The sequence below is a fragment of the Struthio camelus genome, chromosome 1 (assembly GCF_040807025.1).
Source record: "Struthio camelus isolate bStrCam1 chromosome 1, bStrCam1.hap1, whole genome shotgun sequence".
Taxonomy (NCBI): Eukaryota; Metazoa; Chordata; class Aves; order Struthioniformes; family Struthionidae; genus Struthio; species Struthio camelus.
This window is the reverse complement of record NC_090942.1, coordinates 38135127-38156839: the sequence shown is the minus strand read 5'-3', so window position 1 is coordinate 38156839 and position 21713 is coordinate 38135127.

Here is a 21713-nt window from a genome sequence, read left to right as displayed (position 1 = left end):
CCATCACCATATCTTCTCAAGGAAATTACGGTTCAATGAATGGCCTTGAGGGCCGTAGCTGATCAGTCAATAACGATCAGTTTACTTATGGCATCTGACCTGGGTAAGCAGAGCTGTGTGAAACCACCCATCTGTGAAATCCTGATGCTCAGGTATGGGGAAAATTCAAAATGTTTGATTTTTTACTCCATTTCCTTGTATGAGGCAGACACAGGATCTGCTAAAACTACCAGCATATTTACCAACGTACCAACATGTTGCTGATTACCGACTGTATTACTGGTTGCCAACATATTGCTGAGTCTAGAAAGTAAGCTTAAATAGAATCACTTTGATAACTGGGATTTAGGATGAATGATATTTTGATAAAAGCAGGGGATTTTAGTGGCTATGCTAAACTAGTCTACCATCACAGCTTGCTACTCTGTTCTTTGCAATTCAGTGTTTGCTCCTCATTAATATAGTGATATAATAGAGCACCCCTATCACACATACAAGCAAAAAAATCATATTGTTGTTAATCCTTTGAAGTGCTTTGTCATAAGAACTGTAAAAGCATATAGGTGGTTGAATGTAATCTATGATTGATTCACTGATTCTGATTATGCAGTTAAACTTTCAAAAGGAAACACAATGCTTTTCTTGAAAAATGGTGGTGCACACTGGAAAGCACCCAGCTATGGCACATAATTTGTTATCCTACCTTCAATTATATTTATCCATCCATTTTGTAATCCTCTCTGTCTGCTTCCTTGGCAACAGGCTAACACCGTTATCTGCCATCACCATAAACACAAATTATAACTTCTGATTCTTTGAGCTAAGTGGCATTAGGTAGCAGATGAATGGTGTCCCATTGGTGGCCTTTTTTAGCAGATTTGAACATGGTAGCAAGGGCTAACCTGCCCTTTGCCTGACCTTGGCGGGGAAAATGCAGCTCACACTAAAAATACTCACAATTAGATCCGCTAATGATATCATACCCTTATTTTTAATGTATATTAATCCAAGTAAGCTAAAACGCCTTGAGTCCCCCTGCTAGCCTCCACCTCTCCCCGCAGCCATGGGGCTGGGGGATGCCAGGGCTGCCAAGCTGTGGCACTGAGCTGCCTGGCATTTAGTTCTGCATCTACGGTCACTGGAGGTCGAAATAAGCCAGATGCTTATGAGGCAAAACTCATCCCTTCTAGTCAGGATTTCGCATATGAGCACTTTGTGAAACAGCTCAGGCAATGTGCTTTTAAGGTAAACTTAATCTCTCCCTAGGAAAACAGTTTAAAATTGCTGAGAACTGCTTCTTTCCTATTAGTGGGGCATTCAAAACTGATTAAAAACCACTAAGCCAGGCACCGTACCTTCTTTTCTTGCCCTTACCGTACTAATCACTAGGAAAGGAAAAGTGACTGAAAATTCACTCACATCTCCAAAACCCATTATTCAGCCCAGATGAAAGACTAAGTGACTCTTTGCCACAGAATAAGGAGACATGTTTTCTAAGTTGGAATGTCTTGATTGAAAAAGTGGTGGATACTAAATGTATGTTTTCATTTTAGTGGCACATTTAAACAAAAGGTGGAAGTTTTTAACTTAGCCATTAGAGGTCAGTAAATCCCAGTTATTGATCAGTTTGTTGTGCTCAGTCTTTGAAAAAAATTATTAATGGGCAAAAGACAAAAATAATCACAGCACTACAGTAGCTTTTTGCCTAAATGCTGGCTATGCCTCTCCTGGAGTAGAATTATAAAAAGTAAAGTTATAGTTTTGAGCTGGAAATTTACACAGCTGAAAACTAGTCTATAGCCTCCAGAAATTATTGGTGTTCTCTTTGTAGGTCTAATTTCAACCTTTAATTTTTTTTTTTAAAACAAGTAGTGCTTTCAGTACAAGATGCGGAATCAATCTGGGGAGCAGGGACTGGGAGTACAGGATGCTTTTTTCATAGCTGAATGTTTAACAACGGCTACACTACACTGCAAAATTACATTCCTTTAGATCGCTTCCCTCCTGGCCCAAAAATTTTGCATTCCTGTTCCACAGTGGCCCAACTTCAGTGAAAAGGCGGAGGGAAATACTGACTTCCAGATGCATACTGAGAGATGAGTCAGTTAAGGTGTACTGTGCCGTGGGAAATAGACCTTCACAGTGATGAATAAACAGAATTTCATTTATAAATTTAACCACACAGCAGAATGAGCAAAGAAAAAATAGCATAAAACAGATATAATATGGAAAACTCACATGCTACAATAATGTTAAGTGCCTGCAATTGCTGACTGTGTGGATTATCAGTGGAAAACAAAGGTAAGAAAAAAGAATACCTGCTCAAATTTAAAGGTAAATCTTACTTTCAAGAATACTGGTGGGGATTTATCTTATTATGGCAGAAAACTCCAGATACTAGGGTTTCAAAGGAGATTTGGATGAGAAATTCAGGAGGAAGGCAAGTCCAGTGCAACAGAAGCGCTGTCTCGGTGCAGAACAGCATTTTATACTACTATTTTCTATCTCTGATAGATATCCTATCCCTCTTATACTACCTCCATCAACAGGAAATTGTCCTAATCTGTATAATGCAACTGGACATGATTTAATAACATCTTATCCTAATCAACACAACTTAAATAATGTATCTATTGACCAGCTGAAGCTAAGCTAGCTTTCTCACCCCTGCCTGAGAAGAGCCCAGGTTCATTTCTCTCTGTTGAATCTTCTTGCTCCAATGTTTTTCATCACCTGATTTTTCTCCAGCCCACCTGAAGCTAGGCTGATGTATGGCACTCCAACAATTCCTCAGATTTCCTTAACTGCTCTTCACATTTTGCTATACCTCAAAATGTTATTGTATAGTTTCCTATTTTGTCTTACACTAGGCCTGCAAAAAGCGTTAGCAGAAGTGGTAGTCCTCAGTCTCCTCATTTAAAATACGCTGCAGGCTTGTGGCGAGGGCACACTGTGAGTTCAAGCCCTCCTGCTCCTGACCCCAGCTGACACAGGGCAGGACTTAGCTTTCTTGCTCCCTGCAAAGTCCTCTCACTACAGAGCTTGTATGCAGAGGCAAACATACCTCTGCTTTTGGAGAAAATGTCATATTGCCAGGTACCTCAAGGCAACCTCTTAACACCCTCACAGAGGGTGCTGACCTGGAGCCCAGTGGGAAACCGTGCTCCACGCAGACACATCCCTCTCGCCCTTATGTCTTGCTGCAGGTTTAGCTGTGCCAGTCTGACGCATTGCCAGCTTAGCCTTGCTGCTTAACTCTCCAAATATTCAGAATATAGGGAATAGGAGCACTGCTCTGGTGAAGTCCATTCCCTGATCTGAGAACCCACTCTTATCGTGGGAACACGCCAGAAAAGGAGACAGACACAGGTCTCGTAATCAGTTATAGGATAAGTATTAAGTGACCAATGTGGTGTCCTCATCAAAAGGGCAAAAGCCACCCTAAGAAATCTCAAATGAAACATTGTGAGTGAAGTGCTAATAACATGGCATAAGGCCAGGGTGAGGCTTCATCTGGAGCCCCGTGTCACACAGTCTGGTTTATTGTCAAAGAAGACCACCCAAAAGAGGAATGGGTACAGACAGGGCCACAGGAATGATGAAGAGAATAGCAGAGAAACTAAAACACCTCAGCTTGAAGGCTGAGGATAGTTATGACAGTTGACTAAAAATGAGCTAAGGGGTGAATATAGAGGAGGGAGACAAGTGATTCAGGATAAAGGTTATTCTTGGCACAAAAACAGATGAGTATAAATGGCTTGTAAATAAAATTAAGGACGGAAATCTGGAAAAGATTTCCAGGCTTCCCAAAGACTTCTATTTCTCATGGGAAAAAAATTATAAATTTATATGTACATCTTCTTTAATTAAGGAGATGACAAGACATGATTGCCCGCAACAGCAGGTGATTGGGTTTGGTGATTCAGCAGGCCTATAGGATCATTAGCTAGATAGACCTCCTTTAAAAGTGCTTTGAAAATATATCTTCAAAGAATAGCTCCACGGGGTCCAGTTCTGCCATGTGTGCTCACAGGATTCATGGGAATCCCTCAAGGTGACAAAATTAAGGCTTCCGATGGATGATTGGCAGGTGATTGCCGAAGCCTGCACACAAGGCCAAATGAGGTGACAGCCTGCAGATCACGAGGCCCTCCTTTCCGTCAGCAAGGAATCCGGACCTTGGATGGGAGAAGAATCCCCTTTAGTTATGACTGTCAGCTATTGGCCTTTAAAACTGTAGTCCTGGGACAAAAAAAAAAAAAAAAAAAAAAACAGGAGCAAGCTTCTCTAAACTCCAAAAGCAGACGGCCATGGAACAAGGTTTCTGCTGAGCCTGTGCATCCAAGGGAAAGATATTACTGATATGTTCAGCATGTGTTCAAAAGCTTCTTCTTTTATTCTGAAGAAACAAAAATGAAGCTGTAAAGTAAAAGGAACTGAATCCTGCGGTTGGGGATTTGAACTTGGGCTGGTGAGTCAGCCCTGTGGCGTCCTGGAAGAGTCATCTGCTTCGAAACAAAATATGTGTCAGCAAGCAGTTCTTCATTCTGAGGAGAGTTTGAGCCACCTCGCTGCGTCCCTGACTGTGGTGTCAGCAGGACAAGGGTAGACTTTGCTGTCAGCCCCAGGGAAAGGCAAAGGGAAGATAGGGGCTCCAAAGCCCTGCAAAGGCAGGTCATGCCACTGACCATAGTGCAAAGATTAGAAGTTGGGGTTCCTGGTCTTGCAGAGCCACCACTCAGTCCCTGTCCCTTGAGAACTTCATGCTGACAGGCTTTGTTCTTCAAAAGTAGGCGCTGAACTTCATGCTCTTCTGCACAGGTTCAGGAATGGTCTGCTTTATAAAAGTCTTGAGCATTCACTGACTTTCTTTGACTTCAGCAGGTTTTTTGTAGACAATGTATCATTCTGTGTTAACAGAGTAGAATTTCGCAAGACTGTCAAAATAATAAACAGCTAGGAGGAGTATGTGACACTTTAGTAATTCTCCTCCTTAAGTATCATGGTCCTTATCATCGCCCTAATTCAATGACAAATGGTTTGATCTTTCATTTTCTCTAATCAAGAACTCTGGAACTAAATCATTTTTACTTAACGTGAACAGCAAAGTCACTTGAATAACACAGGTTCAGAAGTCCAGTCAGATGTGACTTCCGAGCTGTGCGCTATCTGGGGAAAACTGGGTAAAAAAAGGGAAGAACAGAGACTAGGATGAAAAAGACAGAAGCGGAAGCAAAAAATTCATCTATTTTGGTTTGAAATATACCATATCAGATTAAAAGGCTAAAAGATAAATATATCATCAGCTCTGTTTTCACCACTTAGAGTAGATATTTTAAGAAATTTCAGCCACTAAGTACAGGAAGTTGCAGTGTGGCTAATAAGGAAGATTGGATGAGATAACAGCACAAACAGCCCCAGGAAAAACCCTATGATATAAAATGATGACTGCAGTTAAAAATGGCTATTTAAACATTTTTCTATTGATGTAAGAGCTATCATGTGCTCTTCATGCTGCAGTATCCACCATGAAGGTCATATCTGAAACAGCACATATTGATTTGAGCCTATGTAAGAGAGACATTGTAGATACAGACTCATGCTCTGGTCCCTGTACATATAGGCACAACACAGACCACTTCTGACACGTCTCTGCCCAGTCTTTCTGCAAGCATTGTGGTGTGAGGCATTCAGGAGCCCTTCAGGAAGGTACCTCCCCGCCAGGGTGTGCAGGGACAGGGACTCTTCAGGCTTTGTTCTTATGTCCAGCTCTCGCGGGCACAAGAAGCTCCCCCAACATGGTGATAAGCCATGTGAGCAGCTCTTAGCAGCAAGAGCTGAAAGCTGCTATTCACACCAGCCTTTCTATTGATTTAAAAGCAATTATTTGCCTGAGTAAGCCCCACTCATCTGAGAAAGGGATTACAGAGTCATGCCCAGAGGTTTCTGAAAGCTTCTATCAGTCCCGTGTGTAACTGTGTGCTATGAGGCTTGTGCTCCACTCCTGTGAGGTGCTTACGGTCCTGGGTCTTTAAACCCTTTTTCTCTGCCCTCCTATGCTGGAGCTGTTCTACATGGCCAAAGCATTTCTTGGTATCTTTTAGAAAGATTTGGGATACGATTAAATTTGGCAGTCTTTCCAGATGGTCCTAAAGGATATAGCTGTGCCAAGGAGTCCTAGCTACTTGCAAGCCCTTAACACAGTCTCCCAAATCCAGCATGGACTTGCAAAGGGAGTATGAGAGGCTGGCCCTGTACATGGCTCGGGGGCAACTCCCTCAAGCTGGACTAGACTTTTTCTAGAGCACTGGAATAGGGTCATGGGCTGACAAGACTCCCCATTTCTCGGCCCTCTGGCCTGCACCCTGCGTTAGGACTGCGTGCCGGAAGCTGAGGTGAAGGAGAGGAGGAGCAGCCTGGATATGCTGAGGGATGGCTAACAAGGCCGCTCAAGAACTGGCTGTGATCACAGCAGCCGTCTCAAATGAACATGTCCAAATTGTACCCAGCTCAGTTCTGGACACATTAACCCAACTACACTATACGTGGACTGCAACTGCCTACCAGCTGGTTCATCCTTTCCTGGCTGCAAAGCAGAAAGGGCGGCAGTAAACATTTTGCTTCAAGCAATAGTTTGGATAAATGAGTTTTTGATCTAGGAGGGAAAATCTTTAGAGGCAACATCCAGTAGACAATTTCTAAAGCTCTACTGCTGCTAAGAGACTGAGTGACTCAGTGGACTAAGATTATGCACAGCAACAAAAATTAATTCTATTCAGCTTTTGGTTTAGTATATAACCTTTGGTCAACCATTTAATCTTTCCCACTCTCCCTTACGTGTAATACTGCAGCGGTATTGAATACCCAGCTCAGGAGATGTTCTGAATATTCTCTGAAGTTGTAAAGGTTATATAACTGCTGAGTATTACTAGTATCTTGTCAGTTATATACCTTAGAGGCTTAAATGGTGATGCTGACAGACCTTTACTGATAGGTGTGTTACAGGCATTAGCACATCTATAATTACAAGCAAATCTCTTCTTCATGTTTATGTTGTCCTCAAGCGGATCACAAAAATTAATCTTTTGCTTCACACACATTAAATAACCTGTCCTGAATCTTAGGAATTGGTAGCTTTCTGCAGCGCAAGTCCTCTGCAATCGCTCAAAGAGAACATGAGGTGAGCATGGTCTGATTTGCTTTTTTCTTTCAATTTTTTCAGGTGCTGAAATCATGAAGGCGCATTTTCATGTTGCCCCATGTATTTTCCTTCCTTTTATATACTTGGTGTACTGGGTGCCAAAAATATCTGAAGTACCTTTAATATGTTCAATCAGTAATGAAAATCTTCACAGTTTTCTCAGCTACTGTTTATCATCTAGCTAGAACTGAAATCCGAAGAACCCGTACTGCTTGAGCTTTGCCATTTGTTTTTATAAAATGATTCTCAAGCAACATGATGGAAAACTCTGGGGGATCACAATGTGCTTGCTGAGTGATACATAGAAAGCTGCTGGTCATTAGGTCCTACTGTACCTTTTTTTCCAGCTGTGAAATTGAGATGCTGAGCTCATGGGTAGAAGGGAGCCGACGCACTGGATGCCAGAGCGCCTCACTCTCCAGGCGGATTGTCCTTCTGCTTTCTGAAGGAACAGCTGTTGATAACTATTTTGTTAAGCTTTTGCCTTTAGGGTGTTGAAAATACAGTCCAGGAGACCTAAACCAGTTCATTCGTATGGCTGACTCAGAAAGCTAACGTCACTGAGCTCTGGTACGCAGCATGCTACTCTCCCTTATTTGCTTATTTATGAGGTGCCTCATATTAGGCCTCTGTATCTAAAATCTGGCTCACAGATTGCAAGTCTTCATCATCTGTTAATCCCTTGATCTTTTCCGGACCTCAAGGCATAAGACATTTTCCCCTCTCTTATTCCTTTCCTAAAGTTCGTACTAGGATGGAAAAAATGATGTATTTTCTCCTGACACGCAAGTGTTTCAGCTGACTCACAAGTGTTCCCGCTCCTTCAGGACTGCAGCTGCTCCATCCCATTTCTGTATTGGAAATACAGTACAGTTCAGGAATGGTCTTCCCTCATATATTTAAGTAACCCAATGTGCTAACTTCAAAATACTCTCCCTTGTTCCCCACCTCCCATCCATTTATTTAGTCCCTTCCCTTTTTCACTCCCACAATCTTTGTATCATGAAAGACTTGCAAATACAGATCTCTCAGGCAACTTTCAAAATCTCAGCCTTTACTAAGATTGTTTATCCTGTTAATATACATTTTCTCTCATTTTATTTTTCATTTTCCATCTTCTCTAGACCACTCCTGTGTGATGAAGGAGGAATGCATTTTCCTCCTCTGTCCCTATTTTAAGATTTTACAGATGGCCCTGGACTCCCTACATTATAAAACATCCATATACAAAAAGGGTCAGAGATCATTTTGCCTGGGGCTCTCCAGGACCTCTGTGCTTCTCTCCTACTCCTCTTTATCCCCTTTTTCTAAAGCCTTCACAGTGCTTTTTCTTTCTATCTCCTTTACAATATTTTACCTTTGCTCCCTTGCTTAATCTGCACATCTCTGCTTTGATCTGCCTCAAACCCCATGTCTCTCTTCCTCTCCCTGCTCTCTCCATTAACACTTTCCTTCCTCCCCAGTGCCCAGAGAAGTTCTCCTGTTGCTGGACATTTTATTTTTTTAAATTCCTTAGGCTGCCTCCACATCCATGAACTTACTCGAGGCCTGGGAAGACAGCAACTGCAGCTACATCCAGGATGAAAAAGCACCAGTGTCTCAGATCTGTTCAGTAGGGACCCTGCTGACCTCAGTTTACTATTTTTGGCCTACAGCCACACCACCTCAGCCGGTGGACTCACTAGCAACGCTTGTTCTGCTTAGCGCAGTTGGATGAAAGGTCCCTACTGAAAACCTCGGGACTGTAGCAATAGTGTATGTGTGTCTGTGCACACACACGTGTCTGTCATTAAGCAGCAGCAGCCTTGGCTGGCTGCACAGCCTCACGCATCCCTTTTATTGCTAGCCCCACAATTTCCATTTTCCTGCTGCCCTGAACAGGCCTCCAGCTCCCATATATCTGGCCTGGAGTTGCCTTCCAGCATTCCTCCACGCTTCCTCCCTAGTTCACCGGGAAGAATAGCACTTATTGAGTGGCCTGCTCACTCGGTGCGAGACCTAAAAACCACATGGAAAATATAGAGGGCCCTTCTCCCGTGCCGCCCCCAGCATGGGCCCAGCGGCAGCAGCAAGGAAATTCAGGACACTGCTGCTGGAGCCCCCCTGAGCAGCACCACACCGCTGCGAGGCAATCATTGCTGGCGTCCCCCGTCATCACTGGCACCCTCCAGATGTCCTCCAGCAACTTGCCTGGTGGCAGCCATCTCGAAAAGGAGCATTGCTCTGCTGCTTGGGTTCGGAGCAAGGAGCTGGCTGCTCTCCAAAGGCAATGTTGTGCGTACTCATCTGGAGGTTGTGCAAATAAACCGGTTTCAAGGAATTACGGGGGTTTTCTGAGTAACTGCAGTTTTTTCCCACTGAGACCTCGGGAAGGCAGGGACCGGTGACTGTCGCGACAGTGATGAGTGCTACGCTGTGCTGGACATCCTGCCAAAGCTTCCTGCAGCTCAGCAAAACCAACAGCTCCTCGATAGCGCAGGCCCCAGAACCAGCAGTTTCGCTCATGTGCACACAGTAATTGAGGAACATCTGTACCTTGTTTCATATGGGATCCTTCCACGTGCAGCTGTAAGCATGGGATTTTCAGCCTTCAGAAAGGCTGGAACCAATTTTCATTCTCTCTAGACAGAAGCTTATATGATGAGTCTTTAACTGCACTTTCTGGTGCTGGTGGCCCTGATATTGGCTCCTACGGCGCTGTCAGTCTCCAGAATCAATATTACCCTACATTTTAGAAGGTATTTTGGGAGGTGCCCCAAAATGTGAAAACTGTTGAGCATAGCAACGGTGCCAGTATATTGGGCTGTACAAACAGCTTCCTTATCTGCCTATTTTGACAACAGAAAATGTTGAGCAAAAATAATCTCGAGTCTATTTGGTTTGTACAATGTTCATCTATAACACCCTAAAAATGATATATTCATATCACATACTTTTTTCTTAATTTAGCTTAATTTGGCAAAGGAAAATGGCATTTGAGACAAGGTCAGCCACAAGAGTGGAATGAAGAACTTTTGTTCCCAAACCTGACTGGATGCTGTACATTTTAGTAAAAAGCCCTTGTCACACTTTCTTCACCTGTAAAGATGAAATAACATTGTTCTAGTGGCTACCTCTCGAGGGATTAGAAGGTGTTTGAAAGGGCTTTCAAGACAAAAAATCCTTTCCCACTCTTGCTCACTTGCTTACACATCCCTCTGAAGCCCAGACCATCAAGGATGTTGGGGTGAATCTCATTATTAACAGGAAATAAACAGGACCGAAATAACACGAGGAATCAGTGGGTGTTAGGTTCACATTACTTCTGAGGATATCAGCTGTAGCCATTGATTCTGACTTCAGCTTTAGCTGTTCCCCGTGCAGTGCAGTCCAGCAATGGTGTAAGTCTTTGCAATACACAGATTCAAGGACTGTGTGTATGACTAGCTGCATAGATATCAAGGTAAAAGGGATTTTGGAATACCCAAGGTATTACTGCTATCCCTCTAGAATAAAAAAAACCCCAAATTACTAGCTTAATTTTGCAATCTTTGCACAGGTAAGAAATTCATGAAATCAGTGTGGCTAATCCTGGCATTAAGGACTGCAGACCAGTCTTGTAATTTAATCTTTTCTGAAATAATCCCAATTTATCAGGAATAAAACGATCATAGTATCAGGTTGTGAGGGCCAGTGTTTTGAGGATGTGGAGGAGGATGTTATTATTAATTTTAAGACTGGAGGGATATTTTCGTGTTTAGTTAATTCTAACACACGTATGAAGCTATTGTGTGTTTCACTCTGCAGCTGTAAAATAATGACGGGTTTTATTAGAAAATTAAGATCATCTGAATGCAAGGCTCGTTCAGGATAGCACAGCAATTAGGAAGCATGAAAGGAAGAACTCATCTGTAGAGAAAATGCAATGACAGAGAGGGGCTGCCATGTCCTTTCTCAGGAAACACATTTAAAGAGTAAGATTAGAAGTGCATTATCTTATGGGGGATTACAAAAAGCCCACTTGCACAGCTGGTGCCACTGGCGCTGAGAGGAAGACAATCTGCCTTCTCTTCAGCTTCTCAGCAGCGATAAAGTCACGTTGTATTCAGCATACTGTAGGATGACATTGGGGAGGGGGCTTTTTGCATTTTAAAATAACTGCTATCTATGCAGTTATTATGTATGCACATATATTGATGCGTGTGTGTGTGTGTGTTTGAGTAATTACTGTCATTTGCTGCCACCAGTTTCTTAAATATCACACAAAGCTGTTCAACTCAGTTCAACACTTTTCAATTTCCTTCAACTCCTATTTTTGAATATCTTTCCTTCAGTGTGCTTTTTGGGAAGGGAGGGAGCAGAATAAACACCCATAATGAGGTCTTGTTTTCGGAACAGTTCAGTTAATTCCAGCAGAGGAAGAAGGTCTGCTGCGGTCCTCAACGTTAGAGGCTGCCCAGGCATTTCAGGGCTTACTCGTTTTTACAGGGAGCCACATACACAGAGTGGATCCAGAAGATGAGGGGTGTCCCAGATGCAGCCAGCACACCGTCCAGGTGGGATGGGAGGAATCTGTGAACTGAGCCATTAGATGGCACAGATTGCCCTCACAGTTTTGCAAAGGTATCATGTGCTACATACAAGGCTGAGCCAGAGAGCCCTTTGCAAACTTTAAACTATTTCTACAGCCTCAGAGGAGGGGAAAATCTTGTAACCAGTTCACAGTTGTTGTCCCTGCAGTTATTGTGTTTGCAGGTACCTAAACTGCTCATTCAGAAGTTGTATCTGCCATTAAGCTTTTGCAGGCTCAGAGCCTCAAAGGTCAGAAGATAGCTGGGCTAAATTCTTGTCCTGATTAGCCTACATCACCCATCCCTACACATGCACATAGAAAACAAACATTCAGAAACCAAGGAACCTGTTTTTTGTAGAAAAGTCCAAAGTATTGAAACTTATCTCCTTTGACTGGGTGAATCTGGAGTGTTTGTCAGAGATTTTCTAGAGTATTGCTGCACCTCATTAACAAGACAGGTCCCCCGTCATGTTGCAATGCTTGCAGCAAGTCCCAGCTGGCTGCTGAGGTCAAACAGGACTCTTGGCCTATTGTAGAAGACAACTAATAAACCAGCGCTGGCGAAGCAAGAGCTGACACAACAGTACAGATGGACACCCGTTCTTTTTGTCATATAGCCCTTTAGTAGGTATATGTTTTTTATTCCATGCAACTAAATGATAATAGCCTGAAAAAGACCATTAAAAACGAGAAAATCCTAGAACTGGTGTCACTGTTTGGCTTCTTCACTGTCAGTTTGGGATAGCCACAGACAGACTCCTGGAGTGCTTATAACCAGTAAAGGGAATCTGAAGACATCAGAAGGCATATTCACTATCATTTATTACTTGGTGCCAGCAGGGAGCATAGTAAAAGCTACCAAGAAGGAGGCCACCAATGTCAGTGAGTTACTGAGAAATCAACCCAAAAGTCATTCTCCAGTAATAGCTAATGTTGCTGCTGAGCTGTCGCTGCTGAGCGCCGCCTGAACGCGATCCTGGGCAATGTGCTCTAGATGGCCCTGCTCGAGCAGGGGGGTTGGACTAGATGATCTCCAGAGGTCCCTTCCAACCTCAACCGTTCTGTGATTCTGTGATTCTGTGAGTTTATTTCAAGTTTGCAATTTGTCTGAATCTGATTGGCTCAAGTAATTATCTAATGAGTCAGGCCTCCAAGGAGCAACATTTGACGTGCTGGTACAGAAAATATAGCTTTAACTATCAACATTTCATAATCTGAATTTTAAAATGCTAGCTGATCATTTTGAAGCTAGTGATCCATTCTGATAAGATATGTATTTCCTCTATAAATTGTTTTTCCTTTGATCCTCAGGTTTTCCTGAAAGAAAAAGTTTTTAACTTGATTAACAAAGTTTTTCACCCACTTGCCCCATCCTTTTTTTCTGGAGTACTCCACTTGACTTAATTTTTCTCACCTTCTTTTTTGCTGAAAATGCAACTTTAGTGCTATTGTTGGCCCACAATAAGTATCCTCATTATCAGTCAGTCACTATCATCAAGCAATGCAAAAAAAAAAAAAAAACAGAAAAAGGAAAAAAATACAAGCAAACACAGAATAAACATTTAATGACATTTGATGTATCTCAGTCTAGTTCTAGATAAGGACAAGAGAGATCAATATTTTGTATAAAGAACCTCCAAATTACAACATTGCATGGATCTTGTTATATATCTGGCAGAAATCCCTTCTCTAACTCTCAGGGCTTTGCTATCAAGGAGAGGGAGTGAACCTGCTTTTCTGTAACCAACCTCTCTCCTCTTCCCTAAATGGGATAATTTTGGTGGCTCTTTTTTCCCTAGGAGAATTACCATCTGGCCCAAACCTCCCTGATCTGTCCCACTTGACACACAGAATAATTCGCATTTCTTCTTTGGTCTGGTAGGCAAAATCTACCAATTATCACAAGTGGTTTTTCTAGTCTGGGCAGAAGAACTGCCTTGGCCTTTTCTCCTCAGTTTTCAGAAGATTATCATAGGAAGTATAGCTGATAGCAGTGTAAACTATTTAGAAGTTCCAGCTTTCCAGCAAGCTCACGGTAGGGTGAGGACCTAGTTGCACCGTCCGGGAACAGGCCAGGCCCAGAAACAAACCTCACCTGCCAATTCAGGGCAGGTTTAAAAGCAAGGCCGCTCATGTCAAAGCCTGTTATGTGACCATTTTTGTCATCCATTGTTGCCTGGTAGCTCAGCTGAAGGCTGAGGTCAAAGTGCCAGGTCCACACTTCAGCAGAGCCAGGTGCGGGCTGCCTGCTGGTCTTGCAGCTGTCTGTTCCCAGCTCCAGTGAGCCTGGAGGGACTGGGGCCTGCCCAGAGGCACTGAGCAGTTGTCTATTCTCTCTCTGCCTCTCATCCTGCCTCGCAGCGGCGCTGCTCATCACTGATGCCTGTCAGTGGGAACCCCTGACAAACTGCCCACCTCAGATATTATAGTATTAGATTGGAGGTTACTGGGTGATTAGAAAAGTGGTATCATCTTAAATGGAAATGGAAAACATCTTACGTCTGGGTAGGAGCTCTAATTTAAAATGCTGTCAGAATCCAAGTCACTATTCAAAGGGCAACCAAGCACCGAGTATTTCTGTTTTTTACAGTCAAAAGGAAGAACCTTGTTAGTCTGTTTACTTAAACTAATAAGGTGCTGCAGGTATTGCTTCAACAAGGTAAATTGCATTGATTTAAACTCTTCCTGTTTTTTCCTTAATCTATCAGTTGGGTCACAAGAGATGAGATGAAAGATGCTCAGAAAGATGCTCCTCTTTTGGTGGCATAGGAATCCTACTGATGACAGCAGCTGTGCATGGAAAAGGCTAGTTTTGGTGTCCTCGCTCACAACATGGGCAACCTGAGGAGTAGTTAGTCTTTCGTAGGTATTTTACTCACTGCAGTTAGTTTTCCAGTGTTTTATGCATTCTACTTATGAAACATACATCCAGAGTGCCATTCTTGAAACACTCTGATTCTCCATACATAAATCAGAAATTTGAAACTGGTGTGACACTTTTAAGCTTTTGTGACTCACTTCTTGCCAATGGATAGTTTGGTGGAAATCCATCTGACGGTTCTGAAGAAACAATGCCTATAGTTGAAATCACGTTTTGCCAAAAAGGACTTGAGCAGCTAAAATATCACAGAATCACAGAATCACCGAACGGTTGAGGTTGGAAGGGACCTCTGGAGATCATCTAGTCCAACCCCCCTGCTCAAGCACAGTCCTCTAGAGCACATTGCCCAGGATCACGTCCAGGCGGTTTTTAATATCTCCAGTGAAGGAGACTCCACAGCCTCTCTGGGCAACCTGTTCCAGTGCTCTGTCACCCTCACAGGAAAGAAGTTTGTCCTCAGGTTCAGATGGAACTGCCTGTGTTCCATCACCTCATACCTGTGAACGGCTAGGATGTGTCCCGGTGTAGCACTGTAAAGAGGCATCCAGAAAAGCAGCAGGGTATGGTTTAGTTCCAAAATGTTCATCACCATCTGCTAAGAGCTACATCTTAGAAGAGAAAAAAGGCACTGCAGTATAAATCCTTCTTATTCAGAAACACTAAATTTAGGATCCAGAAGGGATTTGCATCTTTCCTCACAGACTTTTGTGTGTGTCTGTGTTTGGATGCGGCAGCTTTCCCTCTCTGCCACTGAAGCTGGCTGGTATATGGTGAGGAGGTCAGCTCTGCTGAGGTACGGGGTCCGAGTCGCACTCATCGTCCCTTCCCCCCGATGTTCATGGATAGCTCTGCTGTCGCCATAATTGCAGCTGGAAAAAGGAATTCTTGTCTCAGCTTTAAGCTTCAAGTGGGCCAAAGAAGCCATTTAATTCCAATAGCCTTGGGCACCGAAATTCAGCTATATCACATTGAGGCAATGGCAGTACTATAGTGAAAAGCCTATTTTTTGATTAAGATATGGAGCTTTTTCCTCTGTGTAGGAAAAAGTCTCTAGCTGCTTTTCTGTATTTAGCAAAACTGTTTAGAAGATTAAATATCAAATTCTTACCTCTTAGGAATTTGCTAGTCACTGCATTAAACGCGCGAGAGTTTCTGAGTATTTTATGCTAACAGTCTTTGGAAATAAGAATCAGAATCTGTTTGAGCTGATTTTAACTATTTCTCAGTGCTCACAGCAGGCTGTACAGAGGCTGGAACTAAGTTTGCCAAACTGTAAGTTTTGGCTTCCAGTGTTTTGCCCCTGTATCCTTGCAAAAGAGCTGTTAGCCCAGTTTTCTCCTACCTGTAAGTATTTGGGAATCGGTTTGTGGCAACCACAATGATCACAGCTGCTTAGCAGAGACATGGATGGTTGTCAGCTCAGTGCTTCGGGAGCTAAGCTATAGCACCTTAAATGGGCCTGCAAGCTACCTCGGTTGTGTAAATCCAAAAAGAGCATGCTAGACAACCAAGAGGCAGGTTATATGGCAGCCAATTTCTGGGGAGCATGCTGAGGCAATGTGCCAGCTGTTGGGGGCTGTCATTTGGACCCTGTTTGCTTTGGCCCAAGGTAGCAGAAGGTGGCCTTGCAACCTGCTGCTTGTGCCATTAGCGGTGGGATTCAGCAGCCAGCTATCCTGCCCCAGGATATTAGTATCCAAAGTTATAAGAAACAACTCCATCCTCAGGGGGAACAGAGCGGTGGAAAGCAGTGGAAATAAGAAAAGGATCAAGACCATTTTCTCATGTGAAGAACCCTGGAACGTGAGAAGTATGAAGTGTTGTTTAAAATGCAATCTTTACTTAGCAGTTAGGCACCGAGTCTGTTACTCTGTAAAGGAGAAATAGGACCATCCTCCAGAGACATCTGCTGAAAGAAAAACGCCTGTAAGCAACTATGTAAAGATACATGAACTTCAATAGTATGTAAGAAACGTAACTGAAAATTAGTGTCAAGGAAGGACTGTTGACACTGTTGGCCTGTTCAATATGAGGTGAAGGTCTGCACACATTTCCTGGCAGAGCAGTCCTCCTTGAAGGCCACCAGCATTGGGAGCAATTTGACCACAAATTAAAACACCTTCTTTCTGCCCTTGCTAGCTTTCAGCAAACTCTCAGGCACTCTGAAGGGAAGAAAAGGAAAACTTGTGGGGTTATTGCTGTAAAAAACCAATACAGAGTGATGGTTCCTGGGGGAGCTGGCTATCACACCAGCTCTACGCTTCTCTCGCATTGAGCTGCTAACTCGCAGCAAAAGCTACAGCTTTGCCACGAGTGCTTTCTGATATTGTTATTCCATGTAAACAACTGTTGCAGCTGCTGCAGAGACTTTAGGGAGCGAGGGTTTTCTGCGAGGGCTGGGCCCGGCTCTGAGCTGCACCGCCATGGTGCCAGGGCCTCCGCGGGAGCAGTCGGCTGCCGCTTGGAAGAAGGGATTTGTCCGAGGGTGGCGATCTGCAGTCCGTCCTGCTTGGTTCATGCAAGGGGACCGGGCCGTTCCTCTTGCTGCAGCACCTTCCTCTTCTAGCTGAGTGGGATGGAGATGGACAAGGCCGGTCAGTTCCTATTTTCTTTGTTGTGTGCTTTTCCACGGGGAACAAGAGGTGAGCCATGAAAGCATTAATCGGACCTCACTTCTTTCTCCTTTGTAAGAAAGCATAATGATGGCACCCGTCTCAGATTATTACTCCTATTGGGGGCATTGACAATTTCTGCCCAGAAAGGAGGACAGCAGTTAATTTCAGTGTGATTTATTTCAGTGTAAAAGTTTTATGCTCCTACTTATGTTCTCCTTTGCAACAGTCAATATATTCTTCTTCTCCATAGAAATCAGACCTGTTATCACTGAAGAAAAAGAAAGCCCCTCTGCCTATCAACTGATTCCTCCTGCCTTTTCTCATCAGCTAATGAAACCTCATTTAAAGTACTGTACACCTCCACAACGCCCAAAATGCTTTCCTCATGCAGAGAAAAAAGCAAATGAACTGTTTCAATAGTTATTATATTATAGTAAACCAAAGAACAAAATAAAAAAAATTAAAATGTATTTTTAAACTGTAGTTAGGTCATCTTTATTTGGAAATACTGGACTAATATTTCGGTGTAATAGCCCTTCCTGTGGAGATTTCCGGGACTTGGGGAAAATTAGGTACACAGTAGGGTCATTTTCTTTCACTCCAATATAGCGGATTTCCCCTGAGCATGGCCTTTGGTTCAGTTAATATATGAGACTGCAACTAACTGTCTGATAAAATACCAATGGCTACCAATAAAAGAGCCTCTTTTTTTCATTTGAGTAACAATTTGGATAACTAAATGAATTCTCTTAACACTTTCCAAGTGAGAATGAAGATGAAGATGGATAAAGGTGAGAATCACTTTTCTGCAGTATATGCAGTTTAATTATGGCCCTGATTCAGCAACGTATGTAATCTGAATTACTTCTGCCCGTAAGGCTATGTTAAATCCCACCTGAGGGAACAAAATTCTGCTTTCACAGTCCACTGTAAAACTCTTCCAGTTAACCTCAACCATATAGCTACGTGTTGGTGGGAAGGTAAATTTGGCCCTGAGAAGTGATCCACGCCAGGATGTGTAGCGAGATGCAATTCTTGCATTGAAGCTGAAGCTGTTACAATTGACACGTACAAAGAGAAGCCAGAACTACTCAAAAAAGAGCAGATGTAGCAATTTCTTTCTCCAACATCGTTCCAAAGTTGTTTGCAAGCATAATGTGGGAAAAGTCATGCCACTCCCAACTCACATGTGCTCCTCTGCCCTCGGATAACCTGCAGACAGCAGCACTCTGCTAGACAGTCTGATGTGTGCTAGAGCTTCAGCAGCTCACCTGCAGTAACATCCATAATTTGTAAGTAAATTAGCTCTACTCCTACATATACACTGATACCCTATAACTGACAAAAGATGACTGAGTGCTTTGCAATTCACATACAGTACGGCTTTATCATCCGTAGCAGAAACATGATTTACTTGTTAGCAGAATGTAGAACAATGGCATCCCACTACATATCTGCATATTGGGCATTGTGGTGGTGTACAGTACTTTAAATGAGTTTTCATTTGCTGATGAGAGACGGTGGGAGGAAGCAGTTAATAGGCAGAGGGGCTTTTCTTTCCTCCCATCCCTAAAATATCTTACACTTTGCAAGTGGGGTCTGGCACAATGGAAAATTTCTCATGCTCCCGTTATGGAAAATATGACAGCTGATTTTCTAAGCCCAAATCATGTGCGGGTTCGTGCACTATGGAAAAAAAAAAACATAGAGAATGTTGCTGGCTTAAGCTTTGAATAAATCAGCCTGATTTCCTATTGTGTGATTGGCTATGTTATTGGTGACAAACTGAGAGAACCCAATTTCTCACTGGACAAAGAAACTACAAAGCCAAGGAGTATGCCACCTAAGTGAAAGTTTATCTTAAGTACAGTAAGTGACCAACTTCATCCACTAAGATGAATTTTACTCCATGTCACTGACATTTTGATAGGTTATTCATTGTTATTATTGTATTTATCTACTATTAATTTGGCTAAGACAGGCAGGTAAGAAAATATGATATAATGAACCACTTAAGCTAGTGGTCCCAATCCTGCAAACATTTGCCACGCTTACTGGGCACTGTGACAAATCTAAACATTTCAAAATCATTATTCATGGAATTCACTTTAAAATAATAGGATTAAAAACCAACCAGACAACAAACTATACATTTTAATTTGCTGTTTTGCTGCTGAACAATCAGGGTGCAAATTTTCAAGTTTCTCTCTGCAATATTAAAGAAATCTCTCAGCTTTTAATAAAATGTTGGATTCTCACATAATCCAATATTTTTCAGAAAGAGGGTCAAAAAGAAGAACTATTTGATACTTTGCAAGTGAGAATGAAATTCAGACTTGGTGAGTTTTGTTCTCAGCTGTGAATTTCAGGGTTTAATAGCACAGATTATTTTGCATTGAAGTATGCCTACCTATTGGCCGTTAGTCTAGGCTCAGATGAACAGCAGGCATCAGTTCATTATTGAAGCATGGATTTTTGGCCTTAGTTGCTCCATTGGGGTGATTTATGCTCAAAGTTGGACATCCTGTTGGATGGAGAACATGTAAGTGTCCCCTGTTATAAAAAACCTGAAGTGAGGTGACCTTTGGTAAGAACCCACTCTCATGTAAAAGCCAAGAGGACACAGCGTGGTTATTATGATAGTGTGTTATTATGTTTTAATAATTCTTCTAGGTAATGTGCATAGTTATTCATGCTCTGCCTTGGCACCAAGTGAGGGATTGTCACTGGTAGGGTATGAGGACAGTCACGGACCAGTAGACTAAGATGTTCAAACCTGCCAGTCTTCTGAGGAAAGGAGGATGAAGGTAACGGAGCGTCCGATTGCTGATCTAGCCTGACATCCCAGAGTGTGTACTGCCAGTCAAAGAGCCTGAATGTGAGATGTTAAAAACTTTCTGTCATTATATGTGCCCCTGGGAAAGGAAGTGCCCAGCTCCGGGATTAAGGAACGAGGTATTAGGACAACTGTCCCTCCGACCCCTGCGGCTGAGGGTGAAGGCTCAGGCAAAGGTGGGCGCCTGGAGGAGACAGGGTGGCCAGGATATAGGACTGTTGGAAAGACTTTAGCTTTTGTAAAGAAGAGGCAGTATTCCCTGAGAAAATAAGGGTCCATCTGATGCAGTGAGGTCAGAGTGTTACTGGGTACGGACTCAGCAAGCTAGGAAAGAGGGTGGGTAATGTAAGTCCCCAAACAGGGCACTGAAATCCATAGGAATGAAAAGAGAGAAGAAAGAAGACAGTGGGATGATCATCTTAAAAGTCTATACGCTAATATAAGAAGTATGAAAAACAAATTGGAAGAATTTAATTCATAATAAAAATTATTACTTAACTGGCAATATAGATTTGATAGGTTAAGGAACATGATACATTTATGATTTATTTGGGAAGGGGACAGAGATGCTATCAAGGCATGCATGAAAGATGCATATGCCTGCTCTAGACTCCAGAAGTCAAATGAGCTACTCAAAGTCTTTCAGCATAAAAAGAGGAAGGGAGAGAGCCCTGCCACGATGGAGGTCTCTTATCTCGTTCTCTGAACTGTCTCAGTTGTTGGAGCAAGGTGGGGACAACGTTGTGGCTCAAAAGGTGAGAAATACAGCTAAAGGAGAAGGCTCCTTTAGATTTCATTTCTGTCAAGTGAAGAGGAATTTGTCCAGAATGTGAAGGGAGAAGGAAACTTGGTGATAGTGATTGTAAAGGCTGGTATTCCTGGCACTTATGGAGAAAAGAAAGGAAAGTGGTAGAATAAAAATAAAGGATTTTAAGAAAGTGCACATCACTTAACTTGGGGAATTGAGAGATGAGCAAGACAGGGAAGGAAAAGGGAGTGTAGAAGGAATTTCTTAAAAAGGTAATCTCAAGGAGACAAGCACAGATTGTAAGGAGATGCAGGAAGTGTAGTAAGGAATCAGTTTTGCTAACTCGTGAGTTTTTCAGTGACCTGAAAATTATTCAGTGTGGAAAGTAGGTCAGCTTACTGAGGAGATATATATACTATCACATACACATGCTAGCACAAATGAACAAAGACAAAATCAGAAAGGCCAAGGCATAGAATAAAGCAGAATTAACAGATGTAACAAGAAAAAAGATTAGAAAAAAATCTTGAAAGAACATTTACAAGAATATGAAGGCAAAGAGAAAAATGGCACACTGCTAGGAGCAAAAGAGGTTAATATTATATATAGATAGGGAATCAAGCCTTGTGAACAGGGAAGAAGCAGTGGATTTCTTTATACTGGCTGTAGCAACGCTTTTGACTCTGTTTCCCAGGAGATTTTCATAAGCAAGTTAAGAAGAGATAGTCTTATTGAAACTACCGTGAAGTTGTACAACTGGCTGGAAAAATCATACTTCTAGAATAAATGACAGGTGAATTTGTGCTAGGATTTCTCCAGGGTCTGGTATCATTCAATATTTAAGGGTTTGGACACTAGACAATGGAGCCCTCTTGTATAA